The 10,455-nt window shown below is 34.0% G+C and overlaps 1 pseudogene; it reads right to left on the bottom strand.

Annotated features, from left to right (window-relative positions):
* Positions 1 to 6,252: 6,252 nt before the first annotated feature.
* LOC114027876 lies at positions 6,253 to 7,084 on the bottom strand (annotated as a pseudogene).
* Positions 7,085 to 10,455: the final 3,371 nt, after the last annotated feature.

A 10,455-nucleotide genomic window follows, 5' to 3' on the forward strand; every position in this document is an offset into this window, starting at 1 on the left:
AAGCAAGAAAGCATTCCAAAAGTAACCATCAAATGAGCTAAAGAAACAAAAGAAAACAAAACAAAAACAAATGTATCTGCTTTTCTGGGTCACTGCCTAACAAAATGGTGGACTAAATAGATTCTCTGATCTCAAAAACCTCTATAAAATAGAAAATATGCATCAAATATAAAGCAATTCATTGTCTCCATGGTTTATGCCACTCAGAATCCAAAAGAATAAAAAGAAAAAATCAGCATCAATTCATGGTGTCCAAACTGGACAAGGCAGATTGGAGTTACCAAAGAGAATGCTGTGTACTGTTGGAGAGCAGTCAGAAAACTGAAGAACAGAAGTGTGACAGGACACCATTATATGACAATGTCAGTGTGGTATTGGGAAGACATATGTGTCTTTTCAACACACCTGAGGGAAAGACCTTACTATCCAGCTGGGACCAGATCCATCTACCCAAATGCCACTTGGAGAAGAGATCTAAGAGAGCTAACTGTGAATTGCCCAGCTTCGAAGGAGGTTGAGACCATTTGAGGTCCAGCCTATAAGGAAACCATGAAGAGGGAAAGGAGTCAGAGAGTGAGCAATAGGCTCAAATAAGCCCCCCCCCCCAAAAGACAAAAATTACTGAAGATATTAGGAAGAAGGAAACTCGAAGACTTTATATATAAGCAGATAAATCAGCAAGTAAAACATTAACAATTAAAGGAAATATGGACTCCTGCTCTAGAAAATTCATTCAGCCATCTTTGAATAACTATTACAAAATGAAGGAAAATAATCTAATACTCAATGACATAGAGGATCTGTGGAATGTGAAAATGTGGAATCATGGCATATTCTTCCTGTGTGGTTAAAAATAGAAATAAAATGATAAGAAAAGACTTTATAGCCAGCACAGCTTAAATAATTAGCATAATAAAAAAGTAACTCTATGATGGCAAATCTCTAAAAATAAAAGAAAGGATTATTGATCGGCAATGCAAATACATAGACATTAAAAACAATCTAGAAGAGAAGTAAAAAGCAATAACATTAAAAGAAAATATTTTCTATTCAAACAAAATATATTGATCTTAAAGACAGAATATGTGGAGACAACAAAGTTTATAGATTTCAGAAAAGAATATGACATGTAAAAAATGAACTATGTAAGATAAAATACAAGAAAACTGCAGAAATTGAACACAGAAAAGAAAGTGGCAACTTAAAAAACTCCATGGAAAGAAAAAACTAATGTTGCAAATTTCAAGGCACATAGTGATTAAATATAACCATTCAATTGGGGGAGGAGTCTTGAAGCAATAAGGAGGAAAAAATAAACATCAAGTACAAAGGAAAGGGAATTTGAATAACACCAGACTATATAGCACCCACAAGATAATTCAAGAGGGAATGGAATAATCTATTCTGAAGAGCTAGGGAGTTCAGGATTCAGCCCAAGATGGGCTAAACTGCAACTCTGAGTTTAATTATAAATGAATAAAAACATTTGTTCATTAATAAGTAAGCATTTGAAATGTAAAAACAGTAAAAAAAAATAAATACTTAAGTTGCTTGCCCTCTTATCCTTAATGCCTTAACTCTGAGATGATCTTCCATTTATACTGCATTCATGTTATGTGTTTATGTTTGCATATTGTCTCATCCATCTGAATGTGACTTCCTTGAGGTCAGAGATTATGTTTTTGTATTTGTATCCTCAAGATTTAGCTCAGTTCTTGGAACATAAGAAGGATGTAACAAATGGTCATTGACTGCCTAACTAATGTTGCTCTTTTGATTCATATTGAGTTTATAATCCAATAAATGATCTCTTTCATGAGAATGACATTCAAGCCACTCATTTCTCATTCCAACATATATTCAACTTGTTTTTGAAACCCAGTGTAGGACTTTATATTTATTTAAAGTCATTTTCATCCTTTCAAGTTATTTTTGGAACCAGTTTCTGTCATCTAATGTATCTCTACCACCAATTTGGAAATCATGACATCCATGTAAGGGTATTCTGGTAAGAGGTTAAAAATTGGCTCTATAAAAACTTAAATGTATGCATGACACACTTTGTAGTTTAATCTGCATTATTAATACTTTCTCCATCCTTCTATTATGTATAGACAATCAATAAAATAATAAATCAAACTATGATTTAAACTGGCTCCTCCACACCTTTGTATCTATTCCTTGATTGGTGGTGACTAATAATATTGAGCATACAGTTTCAAGGCCAAAGAAGGGGACATGTGAAAATCCACTGAATACCTCTCAGCAGGTTGATATCTCTTGATTAACCTTAAATTTATGGGTACAGTTCTACAATCAGTTCTGAATGTGACTTATTATTATCATCTAGAATCAAAGAATTAGTAAACCTCAGATTTATATGGAGCACCAAAACTCATCAAGTCCAACCCATATATGTACAGTAATCTCCTCCTCAGCCTTTTCAACAAGTTTTCATTTTACCAACTTTTTTTAATAGTAATTAATATTTTCCAATTACATGTAAAGAAGGTTTTCACTATTCACTTTTATAAGACTTTGAGTTCCAAAATTTTTCTCCCTCCCTCCCTTCTCCCCACCCCAAGATAACAATCTGATATTGCTCTTACATGTACAATCATCTTAAACATATTTCCACATTAGTCATGTTGTGAAAGAACAATCATAACAAAAAGGAAAAGCCAAGAGAAAGAAAAACAAAACAAAACAAAAAGGTGAAATAGTATATTTTGATCTGCATTCAGACTCCATAGATCTTTCTCTGGATATGGATAGCATTTTCCATTTTTAGTATTTTGTCATTGTCTTAGATAATTGTGTTGTTGAGAAGAGTCAAGTCTATCAAAGCTCATCACTTCGAAGTGTTGCTGTTACTGTGTACAATGTTCTGGTTCTGCTCACTTCACTCAGCATCAGTTCATGTAAGTCTTCACAGCTTTTTTTTTCCTGAAATCTGTCTGTTTATCTTTCTTATAGCACAATAGTATTGTATTACATTTATATAGCACAACTTGTTCAGCCATTTCTCAATTGATGGGCATCTCCTCAATTCCCAGTTCTTGACCACCATAGAAAAAGCTGCTATAAATATTTTTGTGCATGTGGGTCTTTTTCTTTTTTTTTATGATATCTTTGGGATACAGACTTTGTAGTGCTATTGCTGGATCAAAGGATATGCAAATTTTATAGCTCATTGGGCTCCAAATTGTTTTCCATAATGGTTGGATCAGTTCACAACTCTACTAACAATGCATGTGTTCCAACTTTCCCATGTCTTTTCCAACACCTTTCATTTTCTTTTTCTGCCATATTAGTCAATTTGATAGGCCTGAAGTGGTACTTCAGAGTTGCTTTAATTTGAATTTCTATAATCAATAGTGATTTAGAACATTTTTTCATATGATTACAGATAGCTTTAATTTCTTCATTTGAAAACTGCCTCTTCATATTCTTTGACAATTTATCAATTGGGGAATGATTTGCATTCTTATAAATTTGACTCAGTTCTCTATATATTTTAGAAATGAGAACTTTATCATAAATACTGGCAATAAAAGCTTTCTGCTTTCCTTCTAATCTTGGTTGCATAATTTTCTCTTGTCTTAAACACCTTTATTTTAGAGAGCACCTACTATCTTGTAAGAAGAGAGCCCAGTTTACTTTTGGAATAGCTCTTACTGTTAGAAACTCTTCTCTTTCCTTACACCAAGGTGAAATCTGCCTTTCTACAACTTCTACTTATGGATCCTACTGGTATCCTCTGAATCTAAGCAGAAGAAAGCTAATCCTTCATCCACATGACACGTACCTGCAAACAGCAGCCATATCTCTCTTTTTTTTAATATTCAAATCTCAGCTAAAATTTTCATAGTCTTTCCTTCTGTGACTTCATAGTCTCCTCAATATCTTCATCACTATTCTCTGGCTACTTATATATATATATATATATGCTGCTTTTATTTGAAAGAGCAAATTACTTGCACATATAAATTCAAAGCTTAAATTCAAGTATTTTTTTTTCCATAACAACTCAGTGAGGTAGATATCCACATAATAATGAATGATTTGTCACTTTTGTTTTCTTGTTGAAGTAATGAAGACTCAACTGAAAATCCAGAAATTGTGGTGGTTGTGATATCTGACCAATGGGTAGAGTTTGGGCAACTATCTGGACTTTATCTTGCTCCCCAGATAATTGATCAATTTATTATGTACTCATGGGGGCACTCTGTGCCATCACTTTGATTTGTGATTTTTACCCAAAATCATAGGATTTATGACTGATTTCAAACACTGATTGAAAAGTGAAGTATTTAACTCAGTTGGAGGTTTTAATACATTAAATTTAAAATCTCTTTACATCCATCACCAGAATTGAATGTGATAAACATAAGAAGGTCCATTCATTTTAAAATGCCCTTTTTAAACTTGATGTAGTTTCAAATATTACAAAGCTTAAAATGCTATAAATTTTGATAAAAGTATCTTTACCCAGAATATTAAAATAAAACCAATATTGATCAGATTTGTAATAGTGGATAGTATAGGTAGAGCATACATACTGAAAACTCCTTCTTTCACAGGATAATTCAATTTTGCACCCTAAGTCAGATTTATTTTTGACTTGAAGTATTTCAGAATTTCTCAGTTTAGTAAATGTAAGTATAGCAAAAATTTTCATAGATGCTGTTCTTCCCTTTTCTAATGAGTTACTGTAGGAATTAAGGTTTTATAAACAATAGTGAGAAAGTACCTAGTCCATTTTCTGCTTGACACTCATACCTAAATTTGTCCATAGAAATGAAGACTGTACTGAAACACTTCCAGAGATATATTCTGTTCTTTTACCCCAAATGATAAATCCCCTAATCCATCCTTCCTAAACATAATATGATACAATATTTCATCTTTCATGTGTCTTTGGATCTGCCTTAGACATCAACAGCCAGTTGTCCTTCAGCACAGAAAAAACTGAAATAAGGCCATCATTATTGACATTTTAAAGTCAGTACCAAGATGATATCTGCATTTGCATGACCAACAAATAGGATTTTCTGATTGTTTCCCTCTTGATGCTGAGGACAGTATTACACACAGTAGGGGCTCAATAAATGTTCATCAATGAGACTAAAAGTTTTCATTATCTGTCATCACTTATACATTAGAATCTAGCTGTTACTTCATACTGTATTGTGACAAAGATCATTAAATAACTAGACTAAGTTAAGTCAATTGAGGAATTTTAAGAGCACATGTCAACTCCCAGGAAAAGAAATATTTTTCTCACTTACTCTGTCATCCTACCAATGCATAATACATCCCAGGCTTGAACTGAATGAAGCAACAATTTATTTTTTGGTAATGTTTAATTAGTGTTGTTTATGATTCAGATACAAGTTTTGTAGTCAGTTCATGAAAGTTGGCTTTATTCCTATTAGATTTACCCAACTACATGATTCAGTCATCTCACTCAGTTTCTTAGATTCAGTTTTTCCCTTTTCAAATTACTGTTATATGATTACCCTTTGAAAAAATCAAGCTATTCATTTAAGTATTACAATTATTAATATTAAGTGTTTTGGGTAAGAAGAAATGTATATGTTTTCTTCAATCAACAAACATTTATTGAGTGCTTACTATTTGTAAGGCATTGCATTAGACTATGAAATTTGGATTTATTAAAAAATTTTTTTATAAGAGCCAACGTATGAACTAAGTGAATCCTGTGCAAGGTTAAAGTTCTTTTAGTTTTAGCTGATAAAATAGTTATATTGTAATGGAAAAAATTCTGTTGCAAATAAATGCACGAAACATAGTAAATGCTTAAAGATACTAGCTTTTTAAATTGTTTGTAACATTTTAGTAAACAAGAAAATTATTCATTATAATATTTATACTTCACATAGGAAGGTAGTGGGAAAATTACGTATTTAATAATAACTTTCTATGTAGTCAATTGGTTTAGTTTTGAGGGATAGGTAAAGTGAAGATATAAAAAATATTCCTTTTCACTTAATCCCCTGTCTTATAGTGACTTTTTCAGAAGACATTATTTTATATAGCTATTTACTGAACAAACAGACATTGCTTAGATGGTTATAAATCTAGCTTCAGTATTACAACCTCCAATACACTGAAACAGTTCCAGTTAGCAAAACTTCCTAAGATGTTTTTGAACCTGCAAAATGATATTCAAGTATTTTGTTTTGGTTCCCTTGAATGATTTTCCACATGAACTCAAGCAACATTCATTTATTTCATATAATTTAGTCTTTGTGTTAGTACTTCTGGATACATGAGGTAGATGTATATAAGCAATAGAAAGATGACAAAGAAATCATCTAGAAATTCTAGACTTCCAAACAATGCTTCAGCAACAAAATTCAAGGATGATATCAAGTAGAAAAAAAAAAAACTCCCAGTAAACAAAGTAATATCCTGATGCTAAACATCCAGAAAAGGTCCCCAACTGAAACCATTTCCCTAGATGCGTATCTCAGTAAAGTGGGCAGATGCATAATTCTTTCCACAATCGATCTGGGTTGTCCTGAGAATCTTCAATTATAGTCATTAATATCATGATGCAATTCTGAGAAATCCTGAATCTGATTATCTTCACCAAATACTGGTAGGAGTAAGGTAACCATTGGTCTGCAGATTGGATAACTAAGGGCTCCAAGCCATGAACCATATCGCCAATATGCATAATATGCAATAATATGGGTACCACAAGAAAAAAAAAAAGATGTTCACAGTCTGTTTCAATAGGAAAAGAAGCTTGATGTAAACAGATTGGACAGGGCATAAATTGATGCTGAACAACAGCAGGTGCATCCTGATCTGTCTGAAGTTATTCCCAAAGCACCAGCACTAGCTCTTAGTTATCAGGGTTAATGTTTTGTTCTGCATTATTTAAAAGTATATGTACATACATACACACACACACACACATATATATTTGTGAATATATGTATGTATGTATAAAAGTGAAACTGATCACAACTGCCACAAGGACTTGGTCATTTACTCCATCTGTAAGTGAATTATCCAGTTTCAAACTCTGAATTCCAGAATGTTTTCCCATTCCATTTCCCTGGTGACCAGTCTTTTGTGGGTCCCATGTAGGGGAGCGCACCTGGTCCAGTCTCTGGTTATCTCCACTTGGCGCTTCCAGGCTGCAGGCCTGGGGAAATCCCGCCGCGACGTCCTGTGCCCGAAAGAGACTCCCGTGCAATTCCCTAGCAGGCCGGCAACCAGGTCCCTAATGATGCAGGAGACACTGAAGCAGGCCGACTTGCTCCCAACAGCCTCTAGGATGCCCGGCAACCTGCGACTCCTTCCGACCCCCATCCCAGATCCCCTCCTACTCTCCAGCTCCCCCAGGAAGAAGAGAAGCAGGGAGGAGAAAGCAAGAGAGAGCAGCCTGGGGGCCGGGGTGGGGAACAGGACCTCTCTGTACACTCTTTCGTTACTCAGTGTCCTTTCTAAAAAGTATTGTCTAGAATGGAATAGAATATGACAAATGTGGTCTGATCACGGCAGAGATCATTAAGACTTTAACCTTCTTATTCTGGATGGTCCATTTTTCTTCACTCAGATGAAGATTTCATTTACTTTTTACCTGCCATACCGCACACTTGATTTACATTAGATTTCACAGTTTGCTACCTACCTCCTCCTCAACACAAATGCCTATAATCATATTTCTCCTTTCTTAAATTTATAAATTAATTTTTTTTAAAGAGAAGACATTGTATTTGTGCTAGAGTAAATGTTTTGTCTCATCAATATGAATATTCCTTCCAATGAATTAAAACACTATGCATCCCTACTTACATACCATGTTTGATGTTCATCCATGTCCTATCATAAGTGAGTATCCTATCAAATCTTCAGTGGGTGAATCCTTTAAATTATTTTGACATCAGAAGGATATCAATGTAGTATTCAGTTTGTTTATACATTATCCCTGCCTTTTGTCACTGGATCATTTTTTTTCCCAAACAGTTCTTTGATGACAATAATTTAAATTTCCATTGGTTGATATACTTACTTGTAATATGTTACAACTTTCTTATATCCAATTACATCTCATACATCTCCATTCTGATTTGGGTGGTTCTCAGCTTCAATACTTGTCAAACTGTCATGTTCCTGGACTGAGAGTCATTATCACTGGAAATAAATATTAGTGGGAAAAGGTGAGTATTTATTTCAAAACTGTATAATTTTTCAAGCCAATTTCATCTTATATATTTTTGCCTATTATTCCAGCTTTATGAGAGCTTTCTTGGTCCTAATCTTTTCATTTCAATGTTTTATCTCTCTCTCCTAACTTTGTGCCATCAGAAAATCTGATAAGGATGTAGTAATGATATAGTAGTGTCTCACTTCCCAACCTAGTTACAATCCTGACCAGGGTCAGAATGGGTTAGGATAAATACTTTGATAGGGAAAGTAAGGTGTTTAATGATGTTACCTTAAAATCAGTCTGAATTTGATTGAGGAATTTGGGAAGGTAGTGAAAGAGATTGCCCAAACTTTCAAGGTGAAAAAGTTGGAAAGAAACAGAGAGAGACAAAGAGGTAGGGGAACAGAAGAGAAGGGCTCTCCCTGTACTTTGCTGCTTAGACACAGGTACAGAAATTTACTGTTCCTCTGGCAGCTAAAACTATTGTGAACAAACATGTTCATTGGGGGTTTAGTCATATGGGGTAGAGATAGGGGATAAATTAATCCACAGAGAGTAGCTATGTTAACAGCATATGGTTCTGAGATTATTGTGCCAGCTCTTGCCATCTTACTTAACTGTGCATCTATAACCTTTGAGAATCATTGTGGTGTCTACAGTGCTTTGAAAACTAGCCATGAGTTTTCTGTACATACTTATATTAATTTCTTCATAGAGAGAAGGGAATTGTAGAAATAGTACACTGAAGTTGTATGTTGGCTCTCTTCCCTGGTTTGGAAAATGAGAGATAAATTCCAGAACAGAGATTGTTTTTATTTGGTTTGTTTGTTTTTATCTTTGAAAGGAAATATTTGGAGAAAGTGAAGCAAACCATTGGGAAAACAAACCTAATATCTTCATCTCATTCACTAGTCTTATTTCATCTTCTTTTTTCTCAAAATGGCCTTATTGTTATCCAAAATATTCATAACCAACCTAAATTAATTTGCAGTTTTAGTGACTTTTATACTACTTTTTTAAGATCAGCTCACTCCTTTTACTCATCTACCCAATAGCTTCCTTTCCTGTATTGAAGAATACCTTGAATGAGTTTTTGACTGATTTGCTATTTTCCCTTTTTTTTCTCTGTAATCCATGCTGTTATTCTCCAATGGTATCTTCCAATTCTGCTCCCCAAAGATAAACTCTTCTCTAACATATTATGTCCATTGTTGACTTTTTCAGGGTACCAGAACTTGAGCATGTGGCTTGTGATGATTAAAAAGGTTTAAGAGACGTAGTTTCTGGATAATTTAATCACTTCATTAATAAGGCCATCAAGTTATTAATAAAAGGATGATCATTTGTTCATCTTTCTTAGACCAAAAACACTCATGGTATTTATATAATAGGCATTCAATGCAGGGCTGAGGGGAACATCATTCACCCTTGGACAGAGAAATTATTGCTAATACTCAAACCATTTCCAGCCTTGGGCTACTAGAGAAAAGGATCGGTTCCATGGAAGCTTGAATAGAAGACAATGGGCTTCCCTACCTTAGATTAAATTCTTTGTAATGTTGGGTTGGGTCTGCCCAAGATCTAAGGGATATAATTTAATCTCATTATCAATAATGTCTTACAAGTGACTGAACCTTTCAAAATCAGGAATTTAGAAGAATGGGAGAGCTCTGAATCTCCCCAAGAAACTGATTACTAATAATCATTTCTCTCAGGTCCAAGGACAGATTACCCTTAAATCTCAGTGAAGCACTATACCTATCTCACACTATTCATTTAGAGTAGTTTAATTAATTAATTAATTTATTTATTCATCCATCCATCCATCCATTCATTTATTTATTTATTTATTTATTGCAATCTGCTCTTTACCCAGTCCCACAGCTCTATCATCTATCCTCTATGTTCCATAGAAAAGCTGTATGTGTGTGTATGTGTGTATGCGCATGTGTGTGCATGCATGTGTATAGTTAGATTATATTAATGGACTGTTTAAAAAAAAAGTCTTTGATTTTTAATGAATCAGATATATTTGATTTCTCTTTTCCCAAGTACCCTAACTTCTTTCCTACCTTCATCACCACCTCCCCCAAAGTCTTTGTTTCAGGAAGGACATTCCTGTTTTTCTTCTGTTTCTCTTTCTGTCTCACATTTTCCTTCAGGAAATCTTGGTTGGGTTATTTAAATTATTCCATATTGTTTATTAAAATATTTCCTGAGTTGGAGGTGTGTCATGGCACCTCATAAGTTCTTCTAATGCAGGA

Source organism: Vombatus ursinus, unplaced genomic scaffold (assembly GCF_900497805.2).
Source record: "Vombatus ursinus unplaced genomic scaffold, bare-nosed wombat genome assembly UNPS02014864.1, whole genome shotgun sequence".
NCBI lineage: Eukaryota > Metazoa > Chordata > Mammalia > Diprotodontia > Vombatidae > Vombatus > Vombatus ursinus.